Genomic DNA, 11,378 nt, shown 5'->3' with positions numbered 1-11,378 from the left:
CATTGCTAGGCTATGAGACAGTGTGTGTGTGTGCGTGCGTGTAATTATGTGCAGGTCTACAGGCATGTGTGTGTGTGTGTGAGTGAGTGAGTGAGTGAGTGAGTGAGTGAGTGAGTGAGTGAGTGAGTGAGTGAGTGAGTGAGCGAGCGTGCGTGCGTGCGTGCGTGCGTGCGTGCGCAGGTATATGCAGCCATGAATAATGCATGTGTGTCTGCATATGCATGTGTTTCCAATGGTGCCTGCATGCCACATGCCAGTATTTGTGTGTAAGTGTGTGCGTGGCTGCTACTACTTCAACATTGCTACAACTTCAAAAGCAACATCTCTACTTTAATCTTCTCCTGCACTGCGGACCTGAGCAGAGAGACAGAGAGAAAATAACCCAAGCTGCATTGCATTCTATCTCCCTCTCCCTCTCCCATTCTCCCTCTCACTCTCTGTCCCTCTGCCTTTCTCCCCCTCTCCCTCTCTCCTTCTCTCTCCATCTTCCTCCCTCCGTCTCTGCCATCCCTTCCTATAGACGTCACAGAGGCACAGCCACACACTTTCATGGTCTCTCTCATTCTATCATGCACACTTTCACGTGCCTATATGCAGGCTGACACACACACACACACACACACACACACACACACACACACACACACACACACACACACACACACACACACACACACACACACACACACACACACACACACACACACACACACACACACACACACAGTGCATTTCAAGCTGTTGGTGCAGTGAGGTGAACTAGGCAGGCATATTAAGACATACTAGAGGCTCCTGCACACAGCCAGCTCTGGCACTGCAGCGTCAGAAATTGAAAAGCCAATTCCAATTGGGTGCCAGTAATTAGAACTGACCTCAATGGCTGCATGGAATATGTAATGAGGGCGGAAGAAGAGTGGCTGAGAGAGAGAGAGAGAGAGAGAGAGAGAGAGAGAGAGAGAGAGAGTCAGAGAGGATGCAGTTGGGAAGGTTGAAAGGGAGGAAGAAAGAGAAAATAAACAATACGACAGAAAGAGAGGGAGGGAATGAAAATACACTAAAGAAAGGTGACATACATGGCTCACGTACAGTAAAAAAGAATAACCATATTGACCACATGATGGTGGTTAGAGCAGACATGGTGCTGCTTCATATGAGAGAGAGAGAGAGAGAGAGAGAGAGAGAGAGAGAGAGAGAGAGAGAGAGAGATGGTGAAAGACAGATGAGAGCGTGAGAGAGAATGAGAGAGGATGTCTTTCCAGTGTCATAGGCCCCTCAGGACACAGATGAGCCATCTGTGTAGGGGCACTGACACACGCACGCACGTACGCGCGCACCCACACACACACACACACACACACACACACACACACACACACACACACACACACACACAGTCACACACACACACACACACACACACACACAGCTAACAGATAGATCAGGACGTTCTATTAATCGTGGTATTGTTGACTCCGCATTCAGGGTTAACAGTTACGGTTGTAGTTGTGGCAGGAAAAGGTGTGTGACATGATCTGACATCATCATTACTCCTGTCCTTGACTCTGAACACTGGCTCCCAGTACGTTTTAGAATCGATGTTCAAATTATTTTAATTACTTTAGGCCTTGCATGGCAGAGCCGAGTCACACATTTTGCAATACACTGCTGAGTGACCAAAGCCCCACCATACAGCATTGATGAACTGACTGCTTGTGGCCATGTGGGGACGGCCTATGTTTCCTTTGGCCAAATGGAAACAACAATCTTTATAAATAGTTCACCTGCATTATGAATGCTGTTTCCATGGCTCTACGTGTTTGTGTGGAGACGAAAGAGAGAGCGAGGAGAGGAGATGTGAAAGTGTGCTCGTGTTAGCATCTAATAGCCTACATGTTTGTGTGTATCAATCATACAGTGTGATACGGTGGAATGTAGAAGACATATTTACACCTATGGGTCCATTTGAGTCCATATATAAAAGTCATATACAGAAATCCAATAGAAGCATTTAAGGGACGAGTTTGACTGTGTGCTGTGTGGTATTCATTTTTATATTCATACATTTGGGCATGCTTGAACACACAAACACACACACACACACACACACTGCTTGCGAACACAAACACATGCACACGCGTGCATGAGCACGCGCAAAACAAACACTGAAACATGTACAGTCATTCAGTATTCCCAGATTATCATCCTTTTTCTGTTTCAAAACAGGCCATTTGCATGTATGCAGCTGCAAATACTGTACATGCAAATAGGCTATCAAACTGGCTACATTTCCAAGGAGTGCAATAATCCAACACTAATCTATCTAATAAGTCTAATAACTGAAATAAATAACCTTCATATAATCACCTAAATTGTTATAAAAGTTATCCAATAGAATGTTATCCAGTAATAAATTATTTCCAATAGAAAAAGCATCGTTTTGACAATCCATTAACTAGTAGGCTGTCATTACTGCGGGACAGCAATTCCTCTTCTCACCTTCTAATGTTCAGCACACTTAAGTGTCTGTTTTGGCGCCGCTGGCCTAGCGGTTAAGACGCACACCTGTAGGCTCTAATGCCCGATTCCTGAGCCCGACGACCTTTGCTGCGTGTCACTCCCTGTCTCTCTCTCCCTGTTTCCTGTCTCTCTCAACTGTGTACTATTAATAAAGGCAGAAAAGCCCCAAAAACACATTCTTTTTAAAAAGTGTCCGTTTTGCTGAGCCTATTGTAAAAGTGAAATTCAGCCACGGGGTATTGTTCTGTCTGAAATAACATTGTTCCTCTAGGGGCGCTGTGCAGGAAGCAAGAGAGAGTGAAGAGGGGGGAAAAAGAAGAGGAGAAGAAAAGAGTGAGAGAGAGGGAAACGCAGCTTCATTCATTCATTGTTTACGTCTGTTGGACTGTACTGTTTTGCTACGAGAGACTACAGTAAAAGCTATTAAGGAGAGCCTGTGTCGAACTGAGTCTTTTCTCTGCCAACACCCACGTCGCTTACACTATCGTAGTTTAAGAAGTGTTAAAAACTGTGTTGAAAACTCACACAACTCACATAACCATAACATGCTGTCTACCGTAGCCTACACACTGTACTTCTTAGTTTACATAAAGCCCAGGGGACTGACAAAACTGATGAGTCTTGGTAACTTGCTGCTATGGTAACTTCACCCTATTGCTCCTTGCATGTGAATAAGTTATGTTCTTTGCATGTAAACGTGGCCACTGTGTGAGCTGAGCCCCAGAGATTTTGATACAATTTCAGGCAGAAGATAAACTTTGTGCACACTTTCCAATTACGCCTCTCTAATAACATGTAAATGAAATCCATCCAGGCAGTTATCTTAAACACAGCGTACTTGCTTGTATGACCTCCATCCATGGGAGACTACTGCATTTGCTTCCAGCACAGTCAATTGGTGCTAATACAAAGGCTTTACACAACTAAATCCTAAGTGTTAAATTAACTCTGAGTCTAAACAATGACCCATTCAGATCCCTTTTTACGCTCTCTGTGTCAAATTAACACTGAAGATTTTACTGAGTAGCCTACACCAGGGGAGAGTTAGTAAGAACGGGGGCATGGTGCAACGTAGGCATGAGATTCAAAGCACATATACGGTACATGCCTATACTGTACATTAGGCGCGTGCGCGCGCACACACACACACACACACACACACACACACACACACACACACACACACACACACACACACACACACACACACACACACATACATTGAATGTATGAATGTATGAATGTATTCCATTAGTGTTCTATATGGCGCCCAGGCCACTGGTTCAGTTAAAACTGTAATGCAGCCCCAGGCAAACCCACCAGTCAATGCTACTCACTGTCAAACAGGCGTGTGACAGTGAGTATATATACAGTGTGTGTGCGTGTGCGTGTGCGTGTGCGCGTGCGTGTGTGTGCGCGTGTGTGTGAGTGTGTGTTGCCAGCCATGCTTTCCCTTCCTTGTTTACTTAGTAAAAAGTAGAGCTGCCTAGACTAGAGAACTACTGTACACACTCTTATATAGTATATTATATTCCACCTAATTAATTATGCATGGCCAACAGCTCCTGTCTATTGCCTCATTTCCAGCCCACACACACACACACACATCATGTCCCTGACACACAGTTTGGGGATAGCCTTGTGGTATCACGTTGTGCCACTGACCCCTCGCCTGCTGAATTCATATCAGCACTGGGTCACATGCAAGGCCCACCATTGGTCCTTGTCTAGCAGAGGCCATTGTCTGCTTAGCCTGCCTCAGGGCCATGATTAACCTCAACCGGCCCCTACAGGAAATTAAAACGGCAGACGGAAGATGCATGAAAAGAGCTTTTGCAGATGATATAGCAGTCTGAGAGTTGCCATGAATGACAGATAAACCGGGAACGCATCTGTGTAACCACTTTAACCATTACTGTATACTTTGGCTATTCAAAAATAGCAGATAAGCTCATAGCTCGGCACTCGGTGCCACGCTATGAGCTTGTAGAGCTGCTATTTTTTTTAAATCGTGAAAATGTGTGCAAATCTTTGAATGTACATTTGTAGAACCCCCAGAGGCAAAGATTTGAGTTACAAATGCTCGCTTGAAAAATATATAGTACTGTACAGTATATATTCAAAGATTTGCACAAATTGCATGATTTAAAAAAAAATGCAGATCTACAAGCTCATATCGCGGCACTCGGCAGGGTGACACTTATTTCAGGGCTCAAGGTGGTGTCGAAAAACCTTGACTTTGTCAACTGACTGAAGCTGCCAGGACGCCTAAAGTGTGGCTGTTTAGTCGTGTGTTTGTCCGCTTGAGTGTGAGTTCAGCTGTCAGCCACCACTCTTCACACACACACACACACACACACACACACACACACACACACACATGCACACACGCACACACAATGAGAAACCTCACAGGATATCTGCTCACACATAAGGTTACACTCCAGCACAAAGATAGAGGGTCAGGAAGACAGAGACAGTCAATGAGCGAAATTGTGTGTGCGTGAGTGTGTGTGAGTGTGCGCGTGCGTGTGCGTGTGCGTGTGCGTGTGCGTGTGTGTGTGTGTGTGTGTGTGTGTGTGTGTGTTTAATTGTGATTGTACCTGTGTGTACTGTATGTGTTAGTGTCCACCAGTGCTTTCATTGTCATGTAATCCCTCCTTTACTCTTTCTCTCCCTCTCTCTCTCTTTCTTTCCATTTCTCCTCCAATCACAAGGCACAGTTCAGATCCCTCCATCATGTCCTGGTGTGACTCAGCTCCCCACTGATCAAATACAGTCTATTCCACCTACAGTATGCTCCCCCCCCCCCTCTCCCTCTGTCTCTCTCTCTCTCTCTCTCTCTCTCTCTCTCTCTCTCTCTCTCTCTCTCTCTCTCTCTCTCTCTCTCTCTCTCTCTCTCTCTCTCTCTCTCTCTCTCTCTCTCTCTCTCTCTCTCTCTCTCTCTCTCTCTCTCTCTCTCTCTCTCTCTCTCTCTCTCTCTCTCTGCGTCTGTCTCACAGACAGGAGAAGCCATCTGCACACGAAAAGCTCTCCAAAACGCCCCCACCCTTCCCCCGGGGGAAGCCGTTCAGTATTCCTGAAAAGTCAGACGCAACCTGCAGGAGAGCTCCTTTGAAACCAAGCAGAAAAAGGGGGGTAATGAGATGATGACCACAAACGCATAACACTTCCCTTCGTTCACCCTTTACATCACTCACACAGAGGATGCGATGGTGGTGATATGCAGGGTTTCCACTTGATGTACATTTGTAATCTGTCTGCTCCCTCCATCCCTCTCCTGCTGCCATCCACCTTGTGTTATCACCCGGTTTATTGGCCCGCTTCTCTATCTCCACTTCTCTAGTTTAGTTTACTGCTGTGGTCACAGGCATTATGTTTACCACCTTTATTCAAAAATAAAGGTGGTATATTGCCTTGAGGGCATTTCTTCAAATTTGGCATTTCTTCAAAGTCATCCACTGACTCAAGGTTTGATTTTGGTGGTCAAAAACGAAGGTCACTGTGATCTCACAAAGCACATTTTCTGCCATAACAGATTTATAAATTAGTTATGCTTATTACGAGCCCTGGGAGACCCCATTGAAAGTGGTAAGCTGTCGCCTCACCGCTAGAAAGTCCTGGGTTCGATTCCCGCCAGGGGCGCTGTGGGCGTGTCTTGTCCTCCGCATCATCAGCGCCCATACCCTAGGTGGGGTTGGCGAAAGAGCCTACTCTGTGTGGAGTTTGCATGTTCGCTATACTGCCTCCCCCATGACCGCTGGGGCGCTTGATGGAGGGGAAGGGAACTGGTTGGAATAACGTGTTCCTTCCACACGCTACTTCCTACCAGGGAAACTCCCCCCTGTCAGGTGACAAGAAGGTCAGTTGGCTCTCATGCATTGAAGGAGGCATGAGCTCGGCCCTGGGCTCCCTAGGCTGGTGGGGGGAGTGTAGCGCCCAGGATCACTTAGAAAATTGCCACCGGGTGAAAAAAGGGTTACAAAATCGTCGGATAAATATATATATTTTTTTTAAAGAAAGTGGTAAGCTTAGATATTACTGTATAATGACCAGTGGATGATGTCAATGTGACAGTTTCTATCACTGTCTATTTGGCTGCTTTCCGTGAGCGACATAAAAAAAGAGGCCAGCCGCGTATTTTGGGGGCAAGGTGAAATGCTTTGAAACGCACCTGGTTTAATCACAAGCATCAACTGGCTGCAATCGGCTGCCGAATCGTAGTCAGGATGTAATGCTATACTGCACCGGGTGGAATCCGTAGTTTTCATGGATCTCATACGGAGGGGAAGGCTTTCATTCTGTGTGGGCCCAAAGCTTAGGGGGAAACTTTGCACAACCTAAATCCCATGGTTCTGATGTATATTCTATAGGCCCGATGACGTGAAACAGCGCTTTTGACATCATTTCACAACGTCAACGGAAGACATTGGGTATTTTTTTGCCACACTGTTTAATTTATCTCCTTATCAGATCAATGGGCTTTAGGTCGAAAATCTGCAATTTCCCTTTAAAGAAAGTCCAATCTAATCCTGTTCAAAATCCTGCTACAGGGGGCCTCTGTTAGTCCACCACAAGCTCATCGGTTTTGCTGATACTGAGCTAAATGGTGATTGTCATTTCACGACATGACGAAGCTCTCTATCAGTCATCTCTACTCATTTGTCTCCAAGTGAAGACAACATGTTTCTCACTGGAAATTGTTCACTGCAATCACACACGCCCATACAACTTACATTTAATGAATTAGATAATAGTAATAGTACACTTAATCCCTTTTATTAAACTACTTCAAGTCTTCACTACATACATTATGAGTCTAGAGTAGACAGTCCCTGCTGGCCAGTCTCCTTTTCAATTCGAGTTTCCTGGATGACCTTAGCCGAGGGCGGATATTACAAGTCATCATTGGCCATTCCACTGGCGTAGCAGAACCAATCAGCTTGCTGAGAAGTGCTTAGACGGGCTGAATTGGATTGAACAGCCCCAAAGATTAGGGATCATGGGAGTGTGAAGGGGACTCTGCGATAGCTACGGGACTAGAATGCACTCGGTCGGTAAGAATTACACGCTGGCAATTTTTAAAAAAAGGTTCCCCTTCGATCGCTTTTCATAACAGTTACTGACAATTGCTGCAGATCAAAGCCTTCATCAATCAGCCTAGCGCAGGATGTACTTGTCATGCATACTATTAACTCCAATTGTGAGACTGAACTTTTTGAAACATGTTATGCTAAATCCTGTATTGATTAAAAAACAAACAGATTGAGTCCCCTCTCTCTCTCAGTCTCTCTCTCGGGATCAGTATTACAAGTCTGCGAGCTGGTGCATGCATGCCACCGATGGTGATGCCTGGCAACAATGCCTTCCCGGAGGAGCTCCTGCATAATTCAAAAGGCCCAACAAGCGACGGGCTCTGCCATTATCTATTTAAATCTGAGTGCAAGCATGTCCCACTGAAAGCGAAGCGAAGCATGTGTGTTCAGTCCACCTCCATGCGCCCTGCTTGCAAGGGATGGAGAGGAGAGGAGAGGAGAGGAGAGGAGAGGAGAGGAGAGGAGAGGAGAGGAGAGGAGAGGAGAGGAGAGGAGCGGAGGCTGTGATGGCAAATAGGTAGGGAAATATGGAGAGAGAGGAAGAAAGATGGAGATTGGAAAGGAAAAGAAATTGCATTGTCAAAGGGAGGAAGATAAGAGAATGGTGGGGGTAGAGAGGGAGTAGGGGGGGGGGGTTGAGGGAGGTGGGGACAATGCAGGGGATGCAGGGTGACAGATTAGAAGAGGCGCAGCTAGTGAAACAGGAAAACAGAAGCAGAGAGAGACGGGAGATACAGGAAGACATTAGAGAGACATTAACCCATTCAGTCCGGGAACGCAACTCCGACATTTTAGATTTCTTTGGCTATTCAAAAATAGCAGATATACAAACTCATAGCTTGAGCTATGAGCTTGTGGAGCACACATTTTCACAATTTGTCAAAAATAGCAGATCTACAAGCTCATAGCGCGGCACTCGGTGCCGCGCTAGGAGCTTGTATATCTGCAATTTTTGAATAGCCAGAGAAATCTAAAATGACAGAGATGCGTTCCCGGACTGAATGGGTTATGGAAATATGCTGTAGGATGATTGGGGGAGGATCAGGGAGAAAACGAGAAGATGAAGATTAACTAAGATGCAGTTGGAGGAGGGAAGGAAGGAAGGAAGAAGTGGGGGTTGGGAAGGAAAGTGTAAAGGAAGGGATGCAAGGAAGCACAACAGGAAGGAAGATGGGAATGAGGGAGGGAAGGAGGTACAGAGGGAAGTAAAGGACGCGGGGTGCACGGCTGGATGAGCGAAAAGGTCAAAAATGAGATGAACAGCAGCCGTACGAGACGCCGTTTAGAGTCTGCTCTGCTCAATCATTTCATCCTTCTCATCTTTCTCACCCCCCTCCGTCATCCATTCATCAAACGATGTCCATCCCTTCAGCCCGAGCCGTCAAGGCCATCGCTCATCGCTTTCCACTGCACACTCCCTCCTCGCTTCGAGCCATCCCTCTCTTTTCTCCCTGTCTCTCTCTCTCTCCTCTCGTCTGCAGGTAACAGAATAATCTGCTACACCTCTCTCCCCTCCTTACCTTGTGTTTATCCATTTGTTGTAAATGAAAGAATGTGGCCATTTTATGGAAATCCACCTCTTGTTTTGCCATTACTATCTACAATTCAGATGCAATTGCATGTTCATCATAGCATGCACTTTATTCTTTTTTTCTTTTGCTCATTCATGATAATGATAATAATAAACAACTTGATGTATCAGAAACAAACATACTAAGTGATTTGCATATAACATATGAATAAATCCTAAAATAAAATTAACAAACAATAATAAAAACAAAAGGGAGGTTTGATGTGTATAAACTACTACTAAGAGTTGTGAAATATAAACATTAAGGGAATTGAACTGATTAAAATATTTGAATTCTAAATATAAATGATGTAAAGGCCTTTCAATTAAAGTATGTTTTTAAATGAAGCGATTTAAAAGAAGCTGCTCTGTGTCAAAGCACTCTGTGATTCAGAATTTCTGTATTTGAAGCACGTAATTTTTTTCTTAAGATATCTTCATTCCTTTCCATTTCATCCACAATGGAATATATTTGGAATTTTCTAAAATGTTATTCAATTTATATTCCTAATGGAATGGAAGAAGACATTTTTATTATTCCTAACTTAATAAAAATACCCATACTGCCACGTTGATATGACAGCAGCAGCCCTTATCAAGACAATATGCCAGACTCTGTATTCCAACCCTGCACAGAACCGTCATGGGAAACAGCATATGTCTGTTTTCCCCTTGACAATTGCTCCAGTATAGTATACAGTCATATGCAATACCATCTCCTGGGTAGCTTAGCAGAGGAACATAAAAGCAGCAGAATTTTCATGTCATATGTGCGGTATATTGTCTACTCAGGGTTATTCAGGGGCCTAAAACACACACATACGTGTGTGTGTGTGTGTGTGTGTGTGTGTGTGTGTGTGTGTGTGTGTGTGTGTGTGTGTGTGTGTGTGTGTGTGTGTGTGTGCGTGTGCACGTGCGCACGAGGTGAGTCACATTCATTTATATGGCTCAATGAACAACACAGCTCCCCAGATAGCAAATAAGGTGTGTGTCAACTGTCAATCATGAGAAAACTCTCTCTCACACGCACACACACACACACACACACACACACACACACACACACACACACACACACACACACACACACACACACACACACACACACACACACACACACACACACACACACACACACGGCCCTACTCTCCATCAATATATGAATGAACATATGCTAATGAATTTCCTTTCCAGAGGCACTCGAGCCATGGTCCTCTAGTCAGCCTGTCTCTTGTTCGCTCTTCCTCTATGATTTGAGCATGCAATGGTTGCTGATCATTCTGCCGCAGTTCTCCATGCAGCCCGTAATCATTGCAATACCCACTCACTTATTCTGTCATTCAGGGCTGTCTGAATAGCTACCACACGCAAACCCACACACACACACACACACACACACACACACACACACACACACACCCACCCACCCACACACACACACAATCAATTACCAACTCCACACTCAAAAACACAAAAGCAAAATGCACTTATCGACACACACAGATGAATATACATACATTATTATCACCACTGTACTCTCATTCGGGCAACGCTCGGCGCCCGCACAGCCTCACATGCACACACGTAAACAAACCCAAACAGACAGTCACACGTACACGCTCATGCGATGGGCTCAGGACTTGCTAGGGTGGAAAGGGGAACAATTTCATGCCCAAGCGCGTCAGAGAACAGTACACTGGGAACACGAGCAAACATTTTTCCACCCAGATAGGTTACAGCTATTACCCTCGCCTCTTTAACCTTGCCGCTTGCCCGCGCACTCTGTTTTGGGATCATCTCGACGAGGCTGTCAATTCAGAGCCAGTGTGTTTGCGGTGGAGTTGGGGTTGGGGGTGGTGGTGGTGGAGAGGGGGGCTACATTGATTGATGCTAGATCATGAATATGTGTGACTCCAGAAACTGATAGCCAAGTATTGTAGGCCTTTGGCATTCACTGGCGCTCTTCTTTTTAACATCCCTGTTGCATCTTTCTTTCTGTTAGATCATTCCCCAACGTGACAAAAGGTCCATATATATCTACTGAGAGTGAATTTGTACGGTCGAGACTGCTGAATAGATGTACTTTTATGCTCCGTTGAGTTGTAAGAACTTACAGAGAAACCAAAGAAGTCAATTTGCTGGTGTGCAAAATAGCACAGAAAAGTTTCTTCAAGTACATGGAAATGGTGACAAAT

Source organism: Gymnoscopelus microlampas (assembly GCF_963454915.1).
Source record: "Gymnoscopelus microlampas genome assembly, chromosome: 15".
Classification (NCBI taxonomy): domain Eukaryota; kingdom Metazoa; phylum Chordata; class Actinopteri; order Myctophiformes; family Myctophidae; genus Gymnoscopelus; species Gymnoscopelus microlampas.
The sequence above is the reverse complement of the archived record's forward strand: the minus strand, read 5'-3'. Positions refer to the sequence as shown.